Raw genomic sequence first — 10302 nt, forward strand, 5'->3', positions numbered from 1 at the left:
CTCTGTAAAAAACCTTGCCCCTCACATCCCCCTCTCACCTCCCCTGTCCACAGCTGAAAGCATCTTCAGTACAGAGCACCTTCCTCACATCCACCACTCTCTGTAAAAAACCTTGCCCCTCACATCCCCCTCTCACCTCCCCTGTCCACAGCTGAAAGCATCTTCAGTACAGAGCACCTTCCTCACATCCACCACTCTCTCAGTAAAAAACCTTGCCCCTCACATCCCCCTCTCACCTCCCCTGTCCACAGCTGAAAACTTCTTCAGAACAGAGCACCTTCCTCACATCCACCACTCTCTCTGTAAAAAACCTTGCCCCTCACATCCCCCTGTCACCTCCCCTGTCCACAGCTGAAAACTTCTTCAGAACAGAGCACCTTCCTCACATCCACCACTCTCTGTAAAAAACCTTGCCCCTCACATCCCCCTCTCACCTCCCCTGTCCACAGCTGAAAGCATCTTCAGAACAGAGCACCTTCCTCACATCCACCACTCTCTCTGTAAAAAACCTTGTCCCTCACATCCCCCTCTCACCTCCCCTGTCCACAGCTGAAAACTTCTTCAGAACAGAGCACCTTCCTCACATCCACCACTCTCTCAGTAAAAAACCTTGCCCCTCACATCCCCCTCTCACCTCCCCTGTCCACAGCTGAAAACTTCTTCAGAACAGAGCACCTTCCTCACATCCACCACTCTCTCAGTAAAAAACCTTGCCCCTCACATCCCCCTCTCACCTCCCCTGTCCACAGCTGAAAACTTCTTCAGAACAGAGCACCTCCCTCACATCCACCACTCTCTCAGTAAAAAACCTTACCCCTCACATCCCCCTGTCACCTCCCCTGTCCACAGCTGAAAACTTCTTCAGAACAGAGCACCTTCCTCACATCCACCACTCTCTCTGTAAAAAACCTTACCCCTCACATCCCCCTCTCACCTCCCCTGTCCACAGCTGAAAACTTCTTCAGAACAGAGCACCTCCCTCACATCCACCACTCTCTCAGTAAAAAACCTTGCCCCTCACATCCCCCTCTCACCTCCCCTGTCCACAGCTGAAAGCATCTTCAGAACAGAGCACCTTCCTCACATCCACCACTCTCTCAGTAAAAAACCTTGCCCCTCACATCCCCCTCTCACCTCCCCTGTCCACAGGTGAAAACTTCTTCAGAACAGAGCACCTTCCTCACATCCACCACTCTCTCTGTAAAAAACCTTGCCCCTCACATCCCCCTCTCACCTCCCCTGTCCACAGCTGAAAACTTCTTCAGAACAGAGCACCTTCCTCACATCCACCACTCTCTGTAAAAAACCTTGCCCCTCACATCCCCCTCTCACCTCCCCTGTCCACAGCTGAAAACTTCTTCAGAACAGAGCACCTTCCTCACATCCACCACTCTCTCAGTAAAAAACCTTGCCCCTCACATCCCCCTCTCACCTCCCCTGTCCACAGCTGAAAGCATCTTCAGAACAGAGCACCTTCCTCACATCCACCACTCTCTGTAAAAAACCTTGCCCCTCACATCCCCCTCTCACCTCCCCTGTCCACAGCTGAAAGCATCTTCAGAACAGAGCACCTTCCTCACATCCACCACTCTCTGTAAAAAACCTTGCCCCTCACATCCCCCTCTCACCTCCCCTGTCCACAGCTGAAAACATCTTCAGAACAGAGCACCTTCCTCACATCCACCACTCTCTGTAAAAAACCTTGTCCCTCACATCCCCCTCTCACCTCCCCTGTCCACAGCTGAAAACTTCTTCAGAACAGAGCACCTTCCTCACATCCACCACTCTCTGTAAAAAACCTTGCCCCTCACATCCCCCTCTCACCTCCCCTGTCCACAGCTGAAAACTTCTTCAGAACAGAGCACCTTCCTCACATCCACCACTCTCTGTAAAAAACCTTGCCCCTCACATCCCCCTCTCACCTCCCCTGTCCACAGCTGAAAACATCTTCAGAACAGAGCACCTTCCTCACATCCACCACTCTCTGTAAAAAACCGTACCCCTCACATCCCCCTCTCACCTCCCCTGTCCACAGCTGAAAACTTCTTCAGAACAGAGCACCTTCCTCACATCCACCACTCTCTGTAAAAAACCTTGCCCCTCACATCCCCCTCTCACCTCCCCTGTCCACAGCTGAAAACTTCTTCAGAACAGAGCACCTTCCTCACATCCACCACTCTCTCAGTAAAAAACCTTGCCCCTCACATCCCCCTCTCACCTCCCCTGTCCACAGCTGAAAACTTCTTCAGAACAGAGCACCTTCCTCACATCCACCACTCTCTGTAAAAAACCTTGCCCTCACATCCCCCTCTCACCTCCCCTGTCCACAGCTGAAAACTTCTTCAGAACAGAGCACCTTCCTCACATCCACCACTCTCTGTAAAAAACCTTGCCCTCACATCCCCCTCTCACCTCCCCTGTCCACAGCTGAAAGCATCTTCAGAACAGAGCACCTTCCTCACATCCACCACTCTCTGTAAAAAACCTTGTCCCTCACATCCCCCTCTCACCTCCCCTGTCCACAGCTGAAAACTTCTTCAGAACAGAGCACCTTCCTCACATCCACCACTCTCAGTAAAAAACCTTGCCCCTCACATCCCCCTCTCACCTCCCCTGTCCACAGCTGAAAGCATCTTCAGAACAGAGCACCTTCCTCACATCCACCACTCTCTGTAAAAAACCTTGCCCCTCACATCCCCCTCTCACCTCCCCTGTCCACAGCTGAAAACATCTTCAGAACAGAGCACCTTCCTCACATCCACCACTCTCTCTGTAAAAAACCTTGCCCTCACATCCCCCTCTCACCTCCCCTGTCCACAGCTGAAAACTTCTTCAGAACAGAGCACCTTCCTCACATCCACCACTCTCTGTAAAAAACCTTGCCCCTCACATCCCCCTCTCACCTCCCCTGTCCACAGCTGAAAACTTCTTCAGAACAGAGCACCTTCCTCACATCCACCACTCTCTGTAAAAAAACCTTGCCCCTCACATCCCCCTCTCACCTCCCCTGTCCACAGCTGAAAACTTCTTCAGAACAGAGCACCTTCCTCACATCCACCACTCTCTCAGTAAAAAACCTTGTCCCTCACATCCCCCTCTCACCTCCCCTGTCCACAGCTGAAAACTTCTTCAGAACAGAGCACCTTCCTCACATCCACCACTCTCTCAGTAAAAAACCTTGCCCCTCACATCCCCCCTCTCACCTCCCCTGTCCACAGCTGAAAACTTCTTCAGAACAGAGCAGCTTCCTCACATCCACCACTCTCTGTAAAAAACCTTGCCCCTCACATCCCCCTCTCACCTCCCCTGTCCACAGCTGAAAACTTCTTCAGAACAGAGCACCTTCCTCACATCCACCACTCTCTGTAAAAAACCTTGTCCCTCACATCCCCCTCTCACCTCCCCTGTCCACAGCTGAAAACTTCTTCAGAACAGAGCACCTTCCTCACATCCACCACTCTCTCTGTAAAAAACCTTGTCCCTCACATCCCCCTCTCACCTCCCCTGTCCACAGCTGAAAGCATCTTCAGAACAGAGCACCTTCCTCACATCCACCACTCTCTGTAAAAAACCTTGTCCCTCACATCCCCCTCTCACCTCCCCTGTCCACAGCTGAAAACTTCTTCAGAACAGAGCACCTTCCTCACATCCACCACTCTCTCAGTAAAAAACCTTACCCCTCACATCCCCCTCTCACCTCCCCTGTCCACAGCTGAAAACATTTTCAGAACAGAGCACCTTCCTCACATCCACCACTCTCTGTAAAAAACCTTGCCCCTCACATCCCCCCTCTCACCTCCCCTGTCCACAGCTGAAAGCATCTTCAGAACAGAGCACCTTCCTCACATCCACCACTCTCTCAGTAAAAAACCTTGCCCCTCACATCCCCCTCTCACCTCCCCTGTCCACAGCTGAAAACTTCTTCAGAACAGAGCACCTTCCTCACATCCACCACTCTCTCATTAAAAAACCTTGCCCCTCACATCCCCCTCTCACCTCCCCTGTCCACAGCTGAAAACTTCTTCAGAACAGAGCACATTCCTCACATCCACCACTCTCTGTAAAAAACCTTGCCCCTCACATCCCCCTCTCACCTCCCCTGTCCACAGCTGAAAGCATCTTCAGAACAGAGCACCTTCCTCACATCCACCACTCTCTGTAAAAAACCTTGTCCCTCACATCCCCCTCTCACCTCCCCTGTCCACAGCTGAAAACTTCTTCAGAACAGAGCACCTTCCTCACATCCACCACTCTCTGTAAAAAACCTTGTCCCTCACATCCCCCTCTCACCTCCCCTGTCCACAGCTGAAAACTTCTTCAGAACAGAGCACCTTCCTCACATCCACCACTCTCAGTAAAAAACCTTGTCCCTCACATCCCCCTCTCACCTCCCCTGTCCACAGCTGAAAACTTCTTCAGAACAGAGCACCTTCCTCACATCCACCACTCTCTCAGTAAAAAACCTTGTCCCTCACATCCCCCTCTCACCTCCCCTGTCCACAGCTGAAAGCATCTTCAGAACAGAGCACCTTCCTCACATCCACCACTCTCTCAGTAAAAAACCTTGCCCCTCACATCCCCCTCTCACCTCCCCTGTCCACAGCTGAAAGCATCTTCAGAACAGAGCACCTTCCTCACATCCACCACTCTCTGTAAAAAACCTTACCCCTCACATCCCCCTCTCACCTCCCCTGTCCACAGCTGAAAACATCTTCAGAACAGAGCACATTCCTCACATCCACCACTCTCTGTAAAAAACCTTGCCCCTCACATCCCCCTCTCACCTCCCCTGTCCACAGCTGAAAACATCTTCAGAACAGAGCACCTTCCTCACATCCACCACTCTCTGTAAAAAACCTTGCCCCTCACATCCCCCTCTCACCTCCCCTGTCCACAGCTGAAAGCATCTTCAGAACAGAGCACCTTCCTCACATCCACCACTCTCTCTGTAAAAAACCTTGCCCCTCACATCCCCCTCTCACCTCCCCTGTCCACAGCTGAAAGCATCTTCAGAACAGAGCACCTTCCTCACATCCACCACTCTCTGTAAAAAACCTTGCCCCTCACATCCCCCTCTCACCTCCCCTGTCCACAGCTGAAAACTTCTTCAGAACAGAGCACCTTCCTCACATCCACCACTCTCTGTAAAAAACCTTGCCCCTCACATCCCCCTCTCACCTCCCCTGTCCACAGCTGAAAACATCTTCAGAACAGAGCACCTTCCTCACATCCACCACTCTCTGTAAAAAACCTTGCCCCTCACATCCCCCTCTCACCTCCCCTGTCCACAGCTGAAAGCATCTTCAGAACAGAGCACCTTCCTCACATCCACCACTCTCTGTAAAAAACCTTGCCCCTCACATCCCCCTCTCACCTCCCCTGTCCACAGCTGAAAACATCTTCAGAACAGAGCACCTTCCTCACATCCACCACTCTCTCAGTAAAAAACCTTGCCCCTCACATCCCCCTCTCACCTCCCCTGTCCACAGCTGAAAGCATCTTCAGAACAGAGCACCTTCCTCACATCCACCACTCTCTGTAAAAAACCTTACCCCTCACATCCCCCTCTCACCTCCCCTGTCCACAGCTGAAAACTTCTTCAGAACAGAGCACCTTCCTCACATCCACCACTCTCTCAGTAAAAAACCTTGCCCCTCACATCCCCCTCTCACCTCCCCTGTCCACAGCTGAAAGCATCTTCAGAACAGAGCACCTTCCTCACATCCACCACTCTCTGTAAAAAACCTTGCCCCTCACATCCCCCTCTCACCTCCCCTGTCCACAGCTGAAAACTTCTTCAGAACAGAGCACCTTCCTCACATCCACCACTCTCTGTAAAAAACCTTGCCCCTCACATCCCCCTCTCACCTCCCCTGTCCACAGCTGAAAACTTCTTCAGAACAGAGCACCTTCCTCACATCCACCACTCTCTGTAAAAAACCTTGCCCCTCACATCACCCTCTCACCTCCCCTGTCCACAGCTGAAAACTTCTTCAGAACAGAGCACCTTCCTCACATCCACCACTCTCTCAGTAAAAAACCTTGCCCCTCACATCCCCCTCTCACCTCCCCTGTCCACAGCTGAAAACTTCTTCAGAACAGAGCACCTTCCTCACATCCACCACTCTCTCAGTAAAAAACCTTGCCCCTCACATCCCCCTCTCACCTCCCCTGTCCACAGCTGAAAACTTCTTCAGAACAGAGCACCTTCCTCACATCCACCACTCTCTGTAAAAAACCTTGTCCCTCACATCCCCCTCTCACCTCCCCTGTCCACAGCTGAAAGCATCTTCAGAACAGAGCACCTTCCTCACATCCACCACTCTCTGTAAAAAACCTTGCCCCTCACATCCCCCTCTCACCTCCCCTGTCCACAGCTGAAAACATCTTCAGAACAGAGCACCTTCCTCATATCCACCACTCTCTCAGTAAAAAACCTTGCCCCTCACATCCCCCTCTCACCTCCCCTGTCCACAGCTGAAAACATCTTCAGTACAGAGCACCTTCCTCACATCCACCACTCTCTGTAAAAAACCTTGCCCCTCACATCCCCCTCTCACCTCCCCTGTCCACAGCTGAAAGCATCTTCAGAACAGAGCACCTTCCTCACATCCACCACTCTCTGTAAAAAACCTTGCCCCTCACATCCCCCTCTCACCTCCCCTGTCCACAGCTGAAAGCATCTTCAGAACAGAGCACCTTCCTCACATCCACCACTCTCTCAGTAAAAAACCTTGCCCCTCACATCCCCCTCTCACCTCCCCTGTCCACAGCTGAAAGCATCTTCAGAACAGAGCACCATCCTCACATCCACCACTCTCTGTAAAAAACCTTGCCCCTCACATCCCCCTCTCACCTCCCCTGTCCACAGCTGAAAACTTCTTCAGAACAGAGCACCTTCCTCACATCCACCACTCTCTGTAAAAAACCTTGCCCCTCACATCCCCCTCTCACCTCCCCTGTCCACAGCTGAAAACTTCTTCAGAACAGAGCACCTTCCTCACATCCACCACTCTCTGTAAAAAACCTTGCCCCTCACATCCCCCTCTCACCTCCCCTGTCCACAGCTGAAAACATCTTCAGTACAGAGCACCTTCCTCACATCCACCACTCTCTCAGTAAAAAACCTTGCCCCTCACATCCCCCTCTCACCTCCCCTGTCCACAGCTGAAAGCATCTTCAGAACAGAGCACCTTCCTCACATCCACCACTCTCTGTAAAAAACCTTGTCCCTCACATCCCCCTCTCACCTCCCCTGTCCACAGCTGAAAGCATCTTCAGAACAGAGCACCTTCCTCACATCCACCACTCTCTGTAAAAAACCTTGCCCCTCACATCCCCCTCTCACCTCCCCTGTCCACAGCTGAAAACATCTTCAGTACAGAGCACCTTCCTCACATCCACCACTCTCTCAGTAAAAAACCTTGCCCCTCACATCCCCCTCTCACCTCCCCTGTCCACAGCTGAAAGCATCTTCAGAACAGAGCACCTTCCTCACATCCACCACTCTCTGTAAAAAACCTTGCCCCTCACATCCCCCTCTCACCTCCCCTGTCCACAGCTGAAAACTTCTTCAGAACAGAGCACCTTCCTCACATCCACCACTCTCTGTAAAAAACCTTGCCCCTCACATCCCCCTCTCACCTCCCCTGTCCACAGCTGAAAACTTCTTCAGAACAGAGCACCTTCCTCACATCCACCACTCTCTCAGTAAAAAACCTTGCCCCTCACATCCCCCTCTCACCTCCCCTGTCCACAGCTGAAAACATCTTCAGAACAGAGCACCTTCCTCACATCCACCACTCTCTCTGTAAAAAACCTTGTCCCTCACATCACCCTCTCACCTCCCCTGTCCACAGCTGAAAGCATCTTCAGAACGGAGCACCTTCCTCACATCCACCACTCTCTGTAAAAAACCTTGCCCCTCACATCCCCCTCTCACCTCCCCTGTCCACAGCTGAAAACTTCTTCAGAACAGAGCACCTTCCTCACATCCACCACTCTCTCAGTAAAAAACCTTGCCCCTCACATCCCCCTCTCACCTCCCCTGTCCACAGCTGAAAACTTCTTCAGAACAGAGCACCTTCCTCACACCCACCACTCTCTGTAAAAAACCTTGCCCCTCACATCCCCCTCTCACCTCCCCTGTCCACAGCTGAAAACATCTTCAGAACAGAGCACCTTCCTCACATCCACCACTCTCTCTGTAAAAAACCTTGTCCCTCACATCCCCCTCTCACCTCCCCTGTCCACAGCTGAAAGCATCTTCAGAACAGAGCACCTTCCTTACATCCACCACTCTCTGTAAAAAACCTTGTCCCTCACATCCCCCTCTCACCTCCCCTGTCCACAGCTGAAAACATCTTCAGAACAGAGCACCTTCCTCACATCCACCACTCTCTCAGTAAAAAACCTTGCCCCTCTCATCCCCCTCTCACCTCCCCTGTCCACAGCTGAAAACTTCTTCAGAACAGAGCACCTTCCTCACATCCACCACTCTCTCAGTAAAAAACCTTGCCCCTCACATCCCCCTCTCACCTCCCCTGTCCACAGCTGAAAGCATCTTCAGAACAGAGCACCTTCCTCACATCCACCACTCTCTGTAAAAAACCTTACCCCTCACATCCCCCTCTCACCTCCCCTGTCCACAGCTGAAAACTTCTTCAGAACAGAGCACCTTCCTCACATCCACCACTCTCTGTAAAAAACCTTGCCCCTCACATCCCCCTCTCACCTCCCCTGTCCACAGCTGAAAACTTCTTCAGAACAGAGCACCTTCCTCACATCCACCACTCTCAGTAAAAAACCTTGTCCCTCACATCCCCCTCTCACCTCCCCTGTCCACAGCTGAAAACTTCTTCAGAACAGAGCACCTTCCTCACATCCACCACTCTCTGTAAAAAACCTTACCCCTCACATCCCCCTCTCACCTCCCCTGTCCACAGCTGAAAACTTCTTCAGAACAGAGCACCTTCCTCACATCCACCACTCTCTCAGTAAAAAACCTTACCCCTCACATCCCCCTCTCACCTCCCCTGTCCACAGCTGAAAACTTCTTCAGAACAGAGCACCTTCCTCACATCCACCACTCTCTCAGTAAAAAACCTTGCCCCTCACATCCCCCTCTCACCTCCCCTGTCCACAGCTGAAAACTTCTTCAGAACTCAGAGCACCTTCCTCACATCCACCACTCTCTGTAAAAAACCTTGCCCCTCACATCCCCATCTCACCTCCCCTGTCCACAGCTGAAAACATCTTCAGAACAGAGCACCTTCCTCACATCCACCACTCTCTCTGTAAAAAACCTTGCCCCTCACATCCCCCTCTCACCTCCCCTGTCCACAGCTGAAAACTTCTTCAGAACAGAGCACCTTCCTCACATCCACCACTCTCTGTAAAAAACCTTGCCCCTCACATCCCCCTCTCACCTCCCCTGTCCACAGCTGAAAGCATCTTCAGAACTCAGAGCACCTTCCTCACATCCACCACTCTCTCAGTAAAAAACCTTGCCCCTCACATCCCCCTCTCACCTCCCCTGTCCACAGCTGAAAGCATCTTCAGAACAGAGCACCTTCCTCACATCCACCACTCTCTCAATAAAAAACCTTACCCCTCACATCCCCCTCTCACCTCCCCTGTCCACAGCTGAAAACATCTTCAGAACTCAGAGCACCTTCCTCACATCCACCACTCTCTGTAATAAACCTTGCCCCTCAGATCCCCCTCTCACCTCCCCTGTCCACAGCTGAAAACTTCTTCAGAACAGAGCACCTTCCTCACATCCACCACTCTCTCAGTAAAAAACCTTGCCCCTCACATCCCCCTCTCACCTCCCCTGTCCACAGCTGAAAACTTCTTCAGAACAGAGCACCTTCCTCACATCCACCACTCTCTCAGTAAAAAACCTTGCCCCTCACATCCCCCTCTCACCTCCCCTGTCCACAGCTGAAAACTTCTTCAGAACAGAGCACCTTCCTCACATCCACCACTCTCTCAGTAAAAAACCTTGCCACTCACATCCCCCTCTCACCTCCCCTGTCCATAGCTGAAAACATCTTCAGAACTCAGAGCACCTTCCTCACATCCACCACTCTCTGTAATAAACCTTGCCCCTCAGATCCCCCTCTCACCTCCCCTGTCCACAGCTGAAAACTTCTTCAGAACAGAGCACCTTCCTCACATCCACCACTCTCTGTAAAAAACCTTGCCCCTCACATCCCCCTCTCACCTCCCCTGTCCACAGCTGAAAGCATCTTCAGTACAGAGCACCTTCCTCACATCCACCACTCTCTCAGTAAAAAA

At 52.0% G+C, this 10302-nt stretch overlaps 1 long non-coding RNA gene across 1 annotated transcript; it reads right to left on the minus strand.

Annotated features, from left to right (window-relative positions):
* Nucleotides 1-201: 201 nt before the first annotated feature.
* On the minus strand, nucleotides 202-8298 carry LOC132387516 (uncharacterized). Its single transcript, XR_009509915.1, has 3 exons — nucleotides 4589-8298; nucleotides 2782-3796; nucleotides 202-2485 (listed from the first exon to the last, which is right to left on the minus strand). It is a non-coding gene; the product is annotated as an uncharacterized LOC132387516 (long non-coding RNA).
* Between the last annotated feature and the right edge of the window lie 2004 nt (nucleotides 8299-10302).

This window comes from Hypanus sabinus, unplaced genomic scaffold (assembly GCF_030144855.1).
Source record: "Hypanus sabinus isolate sHypSab1 unplaced genomic scaffold, sHypSab1.hap1 scaffold_1930, whole genome shotgun sequence".
Classification (NCBI taxonomy): Eukaryota; Metazoa; Chordata; class Chondrichthyes; order Myliobatiformes; family Dasyatidae; genus Hypanus; species Hypanus sabinus.